Source organism: Salmo salar, chromosome ssa16 (genome assembly GCF_905237065.1).
Source record: "Salmo salar chromosome ssa16, Ssal_v3.1, whole genome shotgun sequence".
NCBI classification, from domain to species: domain Eukaryota; kingdom Metazoa; phylum Chordata; class Actinopteri; order Salmoniformes; family Salmonidae; genus Salmo; species Salmo salar.
This window is the reverse complement of record NC_059457.1, coordinates 25,909,368-25,925,966: the sequence shown is the minus strand read 5'-3', so window position 1 is coordinate 25,925,966 and position 16,599 is coordinate 25,909,368. Positions and strand designations below refer to the sequence as shown.

The window sequence follows — 16,599 nt, the reverse complement described above, 5'->3', positions numbered from 1 at the left end:
AGAGGAGAGGAGAGGAGAGGAGAGGAGAGGAGAGGAGAGGAGAGGAGAGGAGAGGAGAGGAGTAAGGTTAAGGGTTTGGAGTGAGGGGTTAGAGGTCAAGAGTATGGGTCAGGGGTGAGGGTTCAAAGGTAAAGGGGTGAAGAGTCAAGGTGAAGTAGTTGTGAAGTGCGGTCACAGTAGCTGCTGGTCTGTTTGTGGTCCAGCTAATGGTCAAGGAGAGTTCAACTGGACCACACATGAAGGAGCACACGGTCTAGACATCAGACCTTCTAGAGGAGAGGAGAGAGAGAGAGAGAAGGAGGGGGGGTGCAGAACGACAAGAGATAAGGCTAAACAACTCATCGCAAAGCAGCTCTATGTATCTACTGTACAGGTGACAAACTCCATGTTTTGTGCTGACATCAAATATGTTAGAGTTATGTTCAAGTTTTCTGAGAGTTATGGGAGAGTTTTGGGGTATTGTTAACAAGAGCTGACAGTAATGTTTATTTCACAGTCAGTCAGACCATGACTAAAAGGATTGGAGTTGGTTTGGAGAATGCCTCTCTCTCTCTCTCTCTCTCTCTCTCTCTCTCTCTCTCTCTCTCTCTCTCTCTCTCTCTCTCTCTCTCTCTCTCTCATCCTCTTTCTGTCTCCCCCTCTCTCACCTTCTTTCCCCAATCTCTCTCTACTGCAGCAAACTCTATTACTCTTCTCCCTGCGCAATGCTGTGTGTGCCTGCGTGTGTAGGTGTATGTGTGTAGGTGTATGTGTGTAGGTGTATGTGTTTAGGTGTTTGTGTATGTGTGTAGGTGTATGTGTGTAGGTGTATGTGTTTAGGTGTTTGTGTATGTGTGTAGGTGTTTTTGTGTAGGTGTTTGTGTAGGTGTATGTGTGTAAGTGTATGTGTTTAGGTGTTTGTGTATGTGTGTAGGTGTTTTTGCGTAGGTGTTTGTGTATGTGTGTAGGTGTATGTGCATGTGTGTAGGTGTATGTGTGTAGGTGTGTGTGTATGTGTGTATGTGTGTAGGTGTATGTGTGTAGGTGTATGTGTGTAGGTATATGTGTGTAGGTGTATATGTGTAGTTATATGTGTGTAGGTGTATATGTGTAGGTGTATTTGTGTAGGTGTATGTGCATTGGTGTTTGTGCCTGTGGCTGTTTTAGGATAAGTCTGTTCAGATAGCTGATATAGAAGCCCAGGGTTCTGATGCCACTGCTCTGGAACTCTTCCTGAATCTGATCTCTGTTTCAATGATTCCTCACTCGCCCATGCCTTACACTCTGACTGTTTGTGTGTTTGTGTGTGCTCCCACATACCTGCCTCCACTGACGCAGACACAGCACATTTTTTTGTGAGACTGTGTGTGTGTGTGTGTGTGTGTGTGTGTGTGTGTGTGTGTGTGTGTGTGTGTGTGTGTGTGTGTGTGTGTGTGTGTGTGTGTGTGTGTGTATGTGTGTCTGTGTGAGTGTGTGACTGTGTGTGTGTCTGTGTGAGTGCCCAAACTGATGCTATCTCTTCAAGTCCTCAGCTAAAGCTCCCACTCTGTTTCCCTAAGCCCAGAACATGCCTATCTACCCAGCAGAACTACTACCACTGTCTCTTCACAACCAACAATCGAATTCTATTCCACTGAACCCCCTGAAATAATGCCTTACAACACATACGTTCCAACAACACAACAGAGAGAGAGAGAGAGAGGGATAGAGATAGGGAGAGAGATTCACTATGTACGATCTGAGTGCTGTCCTCTGTCCTATCAGTGTGTGTGTGTGTGTGTGTGTGTGTGTGTGTGTGTGTGTGTGTGTGTGTGTGTGTGTGTGTGTGTGTGTGTGTGTGTGTGTGTGTGTGTGTGTGTGTGCGTGCGTGTGTATGTACTGTCATGACGTTGGCCGGAGGGGGGAGGTTTATGACTCCCATAAATACCTTTCCCCTTTTTCCTCTTTCTACTCTACCGATGTGACTATTGAAAATCCCTTTGTTAACATTGAGAGAGAGTCTGGTGACATCAAAAGATGGGAAACGGAACCATATTTCGGTAATCCAACCAGTTGAAAATATGCGTTGGGACTTAGTGAATATGATGTCAGTTCAGTTGGCGTCTGAGACGTGATTACTGATGATAGGACGACATAAACTGTAGCTTGTAAAATCTACACATTCTAGTTATCAGATTCACATGGAATTGTTGTACAATTTAAATGTTTAAATATGAAACTATTTGTGAAAAGATTAAATGTAATTTAGCTTCTTAATGAGAGAACGGTTTGTCATAGAGTAAACTCTACCAACTCAGTGGCCCCGCCCATGTGAACAGACACTGGTTGTAAACTATGAAACACGGCCCTCTCTCCCAACTCTATATAAGCCCCTTAACGAAAATGTAACTTCCTGTTCCAAGGACGTGTGGACTTGAGATCCCCACGTTGAAAGGACAAAGACCACCTACAGAACTAAGCCAACCTCAGCAAGAAAATTATGAAATTAGCATCAAATGTCAATGTGAAGGTGACAACCTACACGCTGGAAGGATGAATTTTGACTATACCAGCCAAAATATAGGATGAGCTTAAAGTTTGGCAACTTGGTATGAACTTTGAACTCTTATTCACTAAAGAAGTGATACCTCCTAGCCATTGCGTTAGCACAGCAACTGTAAACGTGGGCTAGGAAAGGATGGACGACATATCCAGTCTAACACACACAACAATACTACAACGTATCCCGTTTACCACCAGAGACATTCTTCAGAGGACCAGAGATCCATGCTGGACCACCCGGTCTCCCATCTACGAACAATCTACCGAAGTGCAGCTCAGAGTAAATATTTATTGCATTCTCCTTTTTCAAATGGGCGGAAATTTAGAATGCGTAAGATACTGTATTTACGATAGCATAGCTGCCTACGGCCCAATAGAGACATAGCTTCTTCCTTTGTTCCTCAGTCTTCTCGCTCTTTCATTCAAACACCACCCCCTTTCCTTTGTGTAACCAGCCGTCATGTCGGCTCCGTCCACCAGGGACATTTTCTTTATGACATAATTGTAATCAATGTATGATCCATTCTGTGTAGATGTAATTCTGTGTGATTATTTAGGTATTTAGTAAATAAATAATTAAACCAAATTTTGTATTGCTGATTCAACTTGTTAGCCAGGGTTCTTGAAGATGACCAAGAATTTGCAACTTTCAGATGAGACTAAACAAGGTGACGATTAAATATTGACTGCTATTGATGTAAAAGATTACCAGGTCTTTAAGAGTTTATTCGGAAGATAACAGCTCTCTTAACATTCTTTCGTGGTGCCCCGACTTTCTAGTTAATTATTTACCTGATTAGCTTAATCAGGTAATATTATAGAATAGCATGTCATATCACTTAATCCAGCATAGCCAAAGACACGACAGTATGTATGTGTGTCAGCATGTAGGCGGATGAAAGATTCTCTGAGATGCAGTCAGCTCTGAGCTCAGATACTCCAATAGGCTGTTGCTGTGTATACACTCTAGTCTGATACTAACTCTGCTATGTTTAACACAATGTACTCCTTCTATAGTATACTGTAGGTAGTCACAAACAGTACGTTCATTACTAGGTTGTCTCACCAATGGGGTTATCCTGCAGCTAATTAGGAGTTTATCCCCCACTAGGTTATGTACTTATGAAGGATTCAAGCGATCTCTTCCAAGATGACATCACGCGACAAGGAAAAGTGTATGTGTGTTCGTGTGTGTGATTCAAGAGCAGTCAAAATTACAGTGAGGGAAAAAAGTATTTGGTCCCCTGCTGATTTTGTACGTTTGCCCACTGACAAAGAAATGATAAGTCTATAATTTTAATGGTAGGTTTATTTGAACAGTGAGAGACAGAATAACAACAAAAAAATCCAGAAAAACGCATGTCAAAAATGTTATAAATTGATTTGCATTTTAATGAGGGAAATAAGTATTTGACCCCCCTCTCAATCAGAAAATGTTCTGGCTCCCAGGTGTCTTTTATACAGGTAACGAGCTGAGATTAGGAGCACACTCTTAAAGGGAGTGCTCCTAATCTCAGCATGTAACCTGTATAAAAGACACCTGTCCACAGAAGCAATCAATCAATCAGATTCCAAACTCTCCACCATGGCCAAGACCAAAGATCTCTCCAAGGATGCCAGGGACAAGATTGTAGACCTACACAAGGCTGGAATGGGCTACAAGACCATCGCCAAGCAGCTTGGTGAGAAGGTGACAACAGTTGGTGCGATTATTCGCAAATGGAAGAAACACAAAAGAACTGTCAATCTCCCTCGGCCTGGGGCTCCATGCAAGATCTCACCTCGTGGAGTTGCAATGATCATGATAACGGTGAGGAATCAGCCCAGAACTACACGGGAGGATCTTGTCAATGATCTCAAGGCAGCTGGGACCATAGTCACCAAGAAAACAATTGGTAACACACTACGCTGTGAAGGACTGAAATCCTGCAGCGCCCGCAAGGTCCCCCTGTTCAAAAAAGCACATATACATGCCCGTCTGAAGTTTGCCAATGAACATCTGAATGGTTCAGAGGACAACTGGGTGAAAGTGTTGTGGTCAGGTGAGACCAAAATGGAGCTCTTTGGCATCAACTCAACTCGCTGTGTTTGGAGGAGGAGGAATGCTGCCTATGACCCCAAGAACACCATCCCCACCATCAAACATGGAGGTGGAGACATTATGCTTTGGGGGTGTTTTTCTGCTAAGGGGACAGGACAACTTCACCGCATCAAAGGGACGATGGACGGGGCCATGTACCGTCAAATCTTGGGTGAGAACCTCCTTCCCTCAGCCAGGGCATTGAAAATGGGTCATGGATGGGTATTCCAGCATGACAATGACCCAAAACACACGGCCAAGGCAACAAAGGAGTGGCTCAAGAAGAAGCACATTAAGGTCCTGGAGTGGCCTAGCCAGTCTCCAGACCTTAATCCCATAGAAATCTGTGGAGGGAGCTGAAGGTTCCAGTTGCCAAACGTCAGCCTCGAAACCTTAATGACTTGGAGAAGATCTGCAAAGAGGAGTGTGACAAAATCCCTTCTGAGATGTGTGCAAACCTGGTGGCCAACTACAAGAAACGTCTGACCTCTGTGATTGCCAACAAGGGTTTTGCCACCAAGTACTAAGTCATGTTTTTCAGAGGGGTCAAATGCTTATTTCCCTCATTAAAATTTTTGACATGCGTTTTTCTGGATTTTTTTGTTGTTATTCTGTCTCTCACTGTTCAAATAAACCTACCATTAAAATTATAGACTGATCATTTCTTTGTCAGTGGGCAAACGTACAAAATCAGCAGGGGATCAAATACTTTTTTCCCTCACTGTAACAGGATTATTCTTGCAGGGGCAAAAATGTGCCCTGAGTTAACTTTACGATCTGTCTCCCACCCAACCCCCCTATAGACTGTTAACTCCTAGAAACTTCCCACTCTACAGAAGAGAAATCTCATCTAAATAACATGAACATACTGTCCTGAGAGAGAACTCACCAGCCCTTCTCTTCTTTCTTCTCTCCCTCCTCTCTCTCTCTCCCTCGCTCTCTCTCTCTCGCACTCTCTTTATCGCTCTCTCTCTCGCTCTCTCTCTCCCTCTCTCCCCCTCTCCCTCCTTTTCTCTCCCTCTCTCTCTTTATCTCTCTCTTTATGTCACAGCCCTGCACCACAACTCTGTAATTAACTTGGTTGACCAGCGTTTTGATGAGCACCATGTTTTCTTTTGTCTCCTCTATCACTCCTCTTCTATCTCCTCTTTTTTCCTTTCCTACTCTGCTGCCTCTTTCCTTTCTTCTCTCTCTTCTATCTCTTCTTTTCCGTCTGCTGTCCAGTCTGACTCTCAGTCTCTGGAGAGAAAGACCACATAGAGAACAGATATAGCCCATTGTGGTCTTTTTTGTGTACGTTATGTGTTTTCGGTGCAGATAGCGTTGGAGACTAGCAGCCGTTCCACCCAGGGCCTTTCTTTAACAGCATGCTGTAATCTAACTGGCAGCTCATAAAATACATCTTCCACTGATGAGTCAAATAATAACATCTTAAAACATTCTTATACTACACGCACATACACAAATGCACACATCACACACATACACACATACACACATCATGCACATACACACATCACACACACCGCATTTTTACACTAGCCAGCTCTTGGTTGGCTTATGATGGCATGTATCTGATAAATAATGTTGTGCTGTAATGTGTTGCATTAAGAATGTAGGTTATAGTGTCCGAATACCACACCATAACATTCCCCCTAAATTGTGCAGTATCTTACCTGACAAGAACCAGACAAGACAAAGAGCTGCTGGGTCATGGTACATAGCTACATCACCAGAGAAACCTAGAGAGAGGGAGAGAAAGAGAATGGGTCAGCAAACAATGTTTAGGGACACGCACATGCCAATGCCCACGCCCACATCATCCAGTTAGTCTTGGTTACACGGTTCAGAAATTGGACCAGGAGAAAAAGAGGGAAGAGACAAAAGGAAAATGAATTAAGGGTAAAGACGGAGAGTAGCAGATCTCTATCCTGATGTAGCCTGTTAGCGTGTGACCGAGAGACTAATCATGACCTGAACTTACAGCCCAAAGGTCACCTGCTACATCATCTTTAACTCTCCTCCCCTTTCTCTATCTCTTTGCTCTTTCTTTCTCCTCCTGCTCACCCTCTCTCTCCTATCTACCCCCTCTGTCCTTTCCTCCTTAAGCTGTGACTATGTTACACACACAAGACAATAGATCTTCCATTCTTGTCAAATGTGTGCTCTGCTCACACCTACAGTACTTGCAATGCGTAAAACACTTAAGCTCAGCACAGCGCAGGGGATACCAAGAGACACGAGCGCAACTAAAAAATGTATTTCGTTTATAATCAGCTTCACACTGCACTTGCACAGAACCAAACAAAATGTGGAACCAGTTTTTCTCTCCCATCCCTCTCCAACAGGCAGGGTTGTTGATGATGACACGCACCCTGCAGAAAGAGGACATGCAGGGTTGATGGACCACAGTAATCACCCCGCTCTACACTGTGTGTGTGTTTATCTGTATCTCTTGTCTGTCCCAAAGCTCCACCATTGGTGTGAGAGAGCTACAGACCTCTCATTACAGGGTCACACACGAGCAGAGCCTTTTTCTGTTTCCCTTACTTTCTGTGTGGATCTTTCTATACTTGACTCTGTCTCTTTCTCACTCCATCTCTCTATGAAGCATATACATAAACGGTGCACACCATGCAGTTTTTTCCACAGAAAACATTTAAGATGCCGTGCGTGCTTGTGTGCGCTTGTGTATGTGTGCGTGGGTAAGCATGTGTGTAAGTTTGGTGTTCCAGAAACACTCCTCACACTCCTACCTATGTGTTGGGTAAGATGGACAGTTCATTCGTTATTTACAGTGTGTTTTAGGGTAGGAAGATTGTTGATCCGTAAATAGAGAGGTACAACTAAACACACACCAGCACCCTACACAAAAGCCTAAGATGATTCAACAAAACCCTGGTCTAAAGACTACAAAAATTACTAGGAGTATATTATGTATATACTCCTAGTATATATACAGCGTACAGAGGCCCATGATCAGCAACCATCACTCCTGTGTTCCAATGGAAAGTTGTGTTAGCTAATCCAAGTTTATCATTTTAAAAGGACAATTGTTCATTAGAAAACCCTTTTGCAGTTATGTTATCACAGCTGAAAACTGTTGTCCTGATTAAAGAAGCAATATAACTGGCCTTCTTTAGACTAGTTGAGTATCTGGAGCATCAGCATTTGTAGGTTCGATTACTGCTCAAAATGGCCAGAAACAAATAACTTTCTTCTGAATCTCGTCAGTCTATTCTGGTTCTGAGAAATGAAGGCTATTCCTTGTGAGAAATTGCCAAGAAACTGAAGATCTGGTACAACGCTGTGTACTACTCCTTTCACAGAACAGCGCAAACTGGCTCCAACTGGGAATAGAAGGAGGCGGAGGGCCCGGTGCACAACTGAGCAAGAGGACAAGTACATTAGAGTGTCTAGTTTGAGAAACTGGCAGCTTCATTAAATAGGACCAGCAAAGCACCAGTCTCAACGTCAACAGTGAAGAGGTGACTCCGGGTTGCTGGCCTTCTAGGCAGAGTTGCAAAGAAAAAGCCATGTCTCAGACTGGCCAATAAAAAGAAAAGATTAAGATGGGGAAAAATAACACAGACACTTGACAGAGGAATTCCCCAAGTTAAAGCTTGCTGTTAGCTAGCTAAGGTTAGCTGAGGTTAGATGGTTGGCTTCATCAAATAGTACCCGCAAAACACCAATCTCAACGTCAACAGTGAAGAGGCGACTCCGGGATGCTGGGCTTCTAGGCAGAGTTCCTCTGTCCAGTGTCTGTGTTCTTTTTCCCATCTTAATCTTTTATTTTTATTGGCCAGTCTGAGATATGGCTTTTTCTTTGCAACTCTATCTAGAAGGCCAGCATCCCGGAGTCGCCTCTTCACTGTTGACGTTGAGACTGGTGTTTTGCAGGTACTATTTAATGAAGCTGCAAGTTGAGGACTTGTGAGGTGTCTGTTTCTCCAACTAGACACTCTAATGTACTTGTCCTCTTTCTCATTTGTGCACTGGGGCCTCCCACTCCTCTTTCTATTCTGGTTAGAGCCAGTTTGCGCTGTTCTGTGAAGGGAGGAGTATACAGCGTTGTACAAGATCTTCAGTTTCTTGGCAATCATTTCTCAGAACAAGAATAGACTGATGAGTTTCAGAAGAAAGGTCTTTGTTTCTGGCCATTTTGAGCCTGTAATCGAGCCCACAAATCCGGATGCTCCAGACACTCAACTAGTCTAAAGAAGGCCAGTTTTATTGCTTCTTTAATCAACACTAACATAATTGCAAAAGGGTTTTCTAATGATCAATTAGCCTTTTAAAATGATAAATTGGATTAGCTAACACAACGTGCCATTGGAACACAGGAGTGAAGGTTGCTGATAATGGGCCTCTGCACGCCTATGTAGATATTCCACAAAAAATCTGCCGTTTCCAGCTACAATAGTAATTTACAACAGTATTTCTGATCAATTTGATGTTATTTTAATGAACAAAAAATGTGCTTTTCTTTCAAAAACAAGGACATTTCTAAGTGACTCCAAACTATTGAGTTACACCCCCTCTTTGCGCTCAAAACAGCTTCAATTTGTCGGGGCATGGACTCTACAAGATGTCAAAAGTGTTCCACAGAGATGTGGGCCCATTTTGACTCCAATGCTTCCCACGGTTGTGTCAAGTTGGCTGGATGTTCTTTGGGTGGTGGACCATTCTTGATACACACAGGAAACTGTTGAGCGTAAAACAACCAGCAGCGTTGCAGTTCTTGACACACTCAAATGGGTTCACCTGGCACCTACTGCCATACCCTGTTCAAAGGCACTTGTCCATTCACTCTCTGATGGCACATGTACACAATCCATGCCTCAATTGTCTCAATGCTTAAAAATCCTTCTTTAATCTGTCTCCTCCCATAAACTACACTGATTGAAGTGGATTTAACAGGTAACATCAATAAGTGATCATACCTTTCACCTGGATTCACCTGGTTAGTCTAGCTCATAGAAAAAGCAGGTGTTATTAATGTTTTGTACACTCCAGACCATCCTGTCCTGTTCTGTCCCTAACAGCTCTATTCAGAATCGAGATAAGTGCACTGATCTCAGTCATTCAGGTAAATCATTCATTGTTGTCAATGGGAGACTTGGGAGGAGGAATGGGAGGAAATGTGGGTTAAGTGCATGGATCTCAAGTCAGAATACCGTCCTAACCATGTTGCAATTGCAAAAATCTGCCAGAAATGCAGTAGTGTATCAAATAAAATTGTATTCGTCACATACACGTGTTTAGCAGATGTTATTGCGGGTGTAGCGAAATACTTGTGTCTCTAGCTCCAACAGTGCAGTAATATCTAACAAGTAATATCTAACAATTTCACAACATATACCCAATACACAAAAATGTAAGTAAAGGAATGGAATTAAGAATATATAAATATATGGACAAGCAATGTCAGAGCGGCATAGAGTTAAAGTGACTAGTCTTCCATTTATTAAAGTGGCCAGTGATTTCAAGTCCATGTATACAGGCAGCAGCCTCTAATGTGCTAGTGATGGCTGTTTAACAGTCTGATGGCCTTGCGATAGAATCTGTTTTTCAGTCTCTCTGTCCCAGCTTTGATGCACAAGTACTGACCATGCCTTCTGGATGATAGCAGGGTGAACCGGGAGTGGCTTGGGTGGTTGTTGTCCTTGATGATCTTTTTGGCCTTCCTGTGACATCGGGTGCTGTAGGTGTCCTGGAGGGCAGGTAATTTGGTGATGCGTTGTGCAGACCGCACCACCCTCTGGAGAGCCCTGCGGTTGCGGGCAGAGCAATTGCCGTACCAGCCCGACAGGATGCTCTCAATTGAGCATCTGTAAAAGTTTGTGAGGATTTTAGGTGCCAAGCAAAATGTCTTCAGCCTCCTGAGGTTTAAGAGGCGCTGCTGCGCCATCTTCACCACACTATCTGTGTGGGTGGACCATTTCAGTTAGTCAGTGATGTGTACGCCGAGGAACTTGAAGCTTTCCTCCTTCTCCAGTGCGGTCCCATCGATGTGGATAGGGGGGTGCTCCCTCTGCTGCAAAGATCATTGTGTTGTTTTGGATCATGTCCAGGTGTGTCTGTTAAAATATGTGTTCTGTTTTGACTTTGGAAAAAATGAGGGTCTAGTATTTATTTAATAGATCTAATAAACAACATGATTAAGGCAATGGTTCTACTTTTAGCAATAAATTAGTGTTTTTTTACATTTTTATTCCATTGTCTTCCAAGTGTTGCTCAATTTCCTCCTTCAGTTTGCATCTCAATTCATGCACCTTGGTTGGAAAGCTTGGTAGCGGCAGTGATCCCTTCCCTTTGCAGCAGATCTGATTAACTCAAAGCTGGCTGTTGCTTCAGACAATGAGAGATCTGACAGAGCTAGTGACTCGATGATAGATACTGCTGCTATCAATGCACTAGAGGTAGTATGGTATCAGATTAGTCTAATACGTATTAATACCTATAATGTGCATATTTTATCACCATTAATCCATCCTAATCAATAATCAATCATGTGTTCTGTGGTTAATGACCTGCTGTCCCCTACACAGAGCAGGGCTTGTTAGAGTAAAGATCAGGCCTCACGGTCAGCGCCCTGCGGGTCACAGGTCATAGCCAGAGAATTAGAACTTATAGAATGGAATCAGCTCTAACATTCATGTGCCCAATAAAAGCCTATTTAGTGTTATGGTTGTTTTAAATGAGATTGTATGTTCTATGATTAGTAATTTTATGGTTGGGTAACAATGGATGCCAAAGTGTACATAGTTATTTTTTTCTTGTCCATACTAGTTCAGCACTGTAAAGGGGTTACTGTGAATTTGACAGTGGCTAACAGGCAGCTCAGTGGCAAGTAAAGTTCTGTATTTCATATTACAGTACACCTACTGTAATATAAATATGGTATCAAAGGAAGTACTGCGTAATGACACACAGTACATTACTGTAAAACTGAATTATGCTGTAAAAAAGGTAAACCCTACCATAATCTAAATGAACGAATGAATGGATGAATGAAATTGAGGGGAGGGGTTTGTTTTTCACAGTATCTTACCGTAATTACAAAGGATTGGTGCAAGCAGGTTGGCTGCTAGGTAAAGTGTTTTATACGTTACAATATTAATGAATAGTTGGTGCTTTATATCACTTGCAAGAGGCCTTAACAAAGGCTTCCAGACTTGGTTGAAGACTTGCTGCCACTTCAATCTGTCACCTATAAATGTTCAACTGATGAGGCACTATAACCACATTGGAGTTTAGTTGGTACAGCATTCTGACTCACGGGGACAACATATATAGCCTCTTAAAAGGCACACCTCCAAATATGTTAATGAGGCAGAAACAATAATACCATGCACCCACTAGTTCTCAAAAGGTTTTTGGCACTCCAAAGATATGGTAGGGTACTGTATTATGTGGGGTGGAATTACAGTACCATTAGATATACAGTGATTATTGTCTGTGTCCGGGTGTGTGTTTGTTTTCCTGTCGGGTACCCACTATTATACCCTGCACGGCCAGTGAACACAGAGCATCTTTCACTGCCTCACCCCACAGAGACCTTGTGTGTGTGTTTCGAGTTTCAAAGTTTATTCACCACGTCCACAGAATACAACAGGTGTAAAACAGAACAGTGAAATTCTTCCATTGAGAGCTCTTTCCCAACAATGTGTAACCGATGTGAAATGGCTAGTTAGTTAGCGGTGGTGCGCGCTAATAGCGTTTAAATCGGTGACGTCACTCGCTCTGAGACTTGAAGTGGTTGTTCCCCTTGCGTTGCAAGGGCCGCGGCTTTTGTGGTGCGATGGGTAACGATGCTTCGTGGGTGTCAGTTGTTGATGTGTGCAAGGGTCCCTGGTTCGAGCCCAGGTTGGGGCGAAGAGAGGGATGGAACCTACACTGTTACAAATGCAATGATAATAATATAGATAATAACAGAAAATAGAAGAAATAAGTAACCACACAAGAATGATGTGAGTTAAAAAAACACGAGAAGGCATGTATATACAGGTCAGTGCCAGTTCCTTATTCAATGTGCAGGGGTACTGGAGTGGTAGTATATACAGGTCAGTGCCAGTACCTTATTCAATGGGCAGGGGTACTGGAGTGGTAGTATATACAGGTCAGTGCCAGTTCCTTATTCAATGTGCAGGGGTACTGGAGTGGTAGTATATACAGGTCAATGCCAGTACCTTATTCAATATGCAGGGGTACTGGAGTGGTAGTATATACAGGTCAATGCCAGTACCTTATTCAATATGCAGGTCAGTGCCAGTACCTTATTCAATATGCAGGTCAATGCCAGTACCTTATTCAATATGCAGGTCAATGCCAGTACCTTATTTAATGTGCAGGGGTACTGGAGTGGTAGTATATACAGGTCAGTGCCAGTACCTTATTCAATATGCAGGGGTACTGGAGTGGTTGAGGTAGGTTTATACATAAAAGTGACTGGTAGTAGGATTAAGCAATAAGGCCCGAGGAGGTGTGGTATATGGCCAATATACCACGGCTAAGGGTTGTTCTTATGCACGACGCTACGCGGAGTACCTGGACACAGCCCTTAGCCGTGGTATATTGGCCATATACCACAAACCCCTGAGGTGCCTTATTGCTATTATAAAATGTTTACCAACGTAATTAGAGCAGTAAAAATAAATGTTTTGTGATTCTCGTGGTATACGGTCTGATATACCACGGATGTCAGCCAATCAACATTCAGGGCTCAAACCACCCAGTTTATAATAAATAGATAAATACTAATGGTAATGGCAATGTGTGTGTGTGTGTGTGTGTGTGTGTGCGTGCGTGCGTGTGTGCATCTGTGTGTGTGTTTGTGTCTGTGTGTGTGTGCGTGCATGCGTGTGCATCCGTGTGTGTTTGTGTGTTGTTATGTGGTGAACTACATGTAGCAGCAGTGGTTTGTAGTTACTCTGTTTCTTCGACAGAGCGGTGTGAATGTTACAGAGACACATTAAGCCTAGCAGAAATGCAGGACACACACACACACACACACACACACACACACACACACACACACACACACACACACACACACACACACACAGTCAGCGGCACTAGCAGGCAACTCATCTTGGAGTAATAGCCAACAATGATCTCTTCTCTCCAGCCACCAGCCCCCCTCCCTCTCACCCCAGGAGTGAACCCTTCACCTAGTCAGTATCCTCACTATGCATCAAGCAAAGTGCTACTACAGAGACGGGTCATAGAGGTGTATAGACACCCCAGCTTTAAATATACAGTCTGTGAATTCCACTGATTATATATGTAGGCCTATTTTGTCTTGCACTTGTATTGGAAAAAACGATGTACTTATTGGCACCCACGTTCCCTAACCGTATAATTACTAATCATAGAAGAGACATTAATTCAAAACAACCATAACACTGAATAGGCCTTTATTGCAACACAATATTGGGTACATGGATGTTATAGCTGATTCCATTCAATTAGTTCTAATTCTCTGGCCATGACCTGTGACCCGCATGGCGCTGAATGTGTGGCCTGATCTTTACTCTAACAAGCCCTGCTCTGTGTAGGGGTCAGCAGGTCATTAAGGACCACAGAACACATTATTGATTCTTGATTAGGATAGATCAATGGTGATGAATGATGCACATTATAACTCTTAACCCTTATTAGACTAATCTAATAACATATAACCTCTAGTGCAGGGACGGGCAACTTTCATGGGGGTGGGCACCACAAAACATCTGAACTCATTATGAGGGTCTGCGTACAGACATCCATATCCCCCCCCCCAGGCTAGGAAAATATTTTAGTGGCTCCCCTCTTGACAGTGGAGATAATAAAAAAAATACATTTATTCTATGCAATTCTACACATTTTGCCTTCGGGTGTAGAGAACATTTTGCTATTTTAAAACAAGTTTACTGCAATTCTGTACATTTTGCCATGGTGGCGGAGAGAAGATTAAGCAATTTTATTCCACATTTCATGCCATTCTTCTCATTTTGCTGTTGGGCAGAGAGTAAAATGAGCTGTTTTACAGTATATTTCCTAGAATTCTACAACACGTTTTGCCATAGGGTGGAGAGAAACGCTTGCAGTTTTTAATATACAGTGCCTTCGGAAAGTATTCAGACCCCTTGACTTTTTCCACATTTTGTTACGTTACATTTACATAAGTATTCAGACCCTTTACTCAGTACTTAGTTGAAGCACCTTTGGCAGCGATTACAGCCTCAAGTCTTCTTGGGTATGAAGCTTCATGTTTGGCACACCTGCATTTGGGGAGTTTCTCCCCTTCTTCTCTGCAGATCCTCTCAAGCTCTGTCAGGTCGGATGGGGAGCGTCGCTGCACAGCTATATTCAGGTCTCTCCAGAGATGTTCGCTCGGGTTCAAGTTCGAGCTCTGGCTGGGCCACTCAAGGACATTCAGGTACTTGTCCCGAAGCCCATACTGCGTTGTCTTGGCTGTATGATTAGGGTCGTTGTCCTATTGGAAGATAAACCTTTGCCCCAGTCTGAGGTCCTGAGCGCTCTGGAGCAGGTTTTCATCAAAGATCTCTCTGTACTTTGCTCCGTTCGTCTTTCCCTCGATCCTGACTAGTCTCCCAGTCCCTGCCGCTGAAAAACATCCCAAAGCATGATGCTGCCACCATGCTGCCACCATGCTTCACTGTAGGGATGGTGCCAGGTTTCCTGCAGATGTGACGCTTGGCATTCAGGCCAAAGAGTTCAATCTTGGTTTCATCAGAACAGAGAATCTTGTTTCTCATGGCCTGAGAGTCCTTTAGGTGCCTTTCAGCAAACTCCAAGCGGGCTGTCATGTGTCTTTTACTGAGGAGTGGCTTCCGTCTGGCCACTCTACCATATTGGCCTGATTGGTGGAGTGCTGTAGAGATGGTTGTCCTTCTGGAAGGTTCTCCCATCTCCACAGAGGAAATCTGTCAGAGTAACCATCAGGTTCTTGGTCACCTCCCTGACCAAGGTCCTTCTCCCATGATTGCTCAGTTTGGCTGGGCGGCCAGCTCTAGGATGCGTCTTGGTGGTTCCAAACTTTTTCCATTTAAGAATGATGGAGGCCACTGTGTTCTTGAGACCTTCAATGCTGCAGAAATGTTTTGGTACCCTTCCTCAGACCTGTGCCTTGACACAATCCTGTCTCGGAGCTGAGCCAGCCTATAGGGAGGATGTCAGAGACCTGGCAGTATGGTGCCAGGATAACAACCACTCCCTCAACGTGATCAAGACAAAGGAGCTGATTGTGGTCTACAGGAAAAGGATGATTGAGCACAGCCCCATACTCATCGACGGAGTTGTAGTGGTGCAGGTTGAGAGCTTCAAGTTCCTTGGTGTCCACATCACCAACGAACTATTATGGTCTAAACACACCAAGACTGTCATGAGGAGGGCAGTCTCCCCCCTCTTTTCAGTCTCCCCCTCAGGAGACTGAAAAGCTTGGCATGGGTCCTCAGATCCTCAAAATGTTCTACAGCTGCACCATTGAGAGCATTCTAGTCATATACTGTTCTCTTCGCTACCGCACGGCAAGTGGTACCGGAGCGCCAAGACTAGGTCCAAAAGGCTTCTTAACAGCTTCTACCCACAAGCCATAAGACTCCTGAACAGCTAATCAAATGGCTACCCGGACTATTTGCATTGTCCCCCCTACCCATATTTTTACATTGCTGCTACTCTCTGTTTATTATCTATGCATAGTCACTTTACACCTACCTACCTACCTACCTACCTACCTACCTACCTACCTACCTACATGTACATATTACAAATTACCTCAATTCCCTCGACTAACCTTTTCCCCGGCACATTGACTCTGTACTGTTACCTCCTGTATATAGCCTCGCTACTGTTATTTTATTGTTGCTCTTTAATTATTTGTTATTTAGTTAGTCGAGTAGCAGCAGTGTAAAAACAAAGAGGGGGTAGAATTGTTCAGCAGTCTTTTGGCTTGCGGGAAGAAGCTGTTAAGGAGCCTTTTGGTCCTTAGC

The 16,599-nt window shown here is 43.6% G+C and overlaps 1 long non-coding RNA gene across 1 annotated transcript in view; it reads right to left on the bottom strand.

Annotated features, from left to right (window-relative positions):
* Positions 1-21: 21 nt before the first annotated feature.
* The window catches only part of LOC106573454 (uncharacterized), a 39,573-nt gene continuing 22,995 nt past the window's right edge, over positions 22-16,599 (bottom strand). The window contains exons 3-4 of the long non-coding RNA XR_001321349.2: positions 6,277-6,342; positions 22-269 (exon numbers count right to left, since the gene is read on the bottom strand). This is a non-coding gene — a long non-coding RNA (uncharacterized lncRNA). The remainder of the gene's footprint in view (positions 270-6,276; positions 6,343-16,599) is intronic.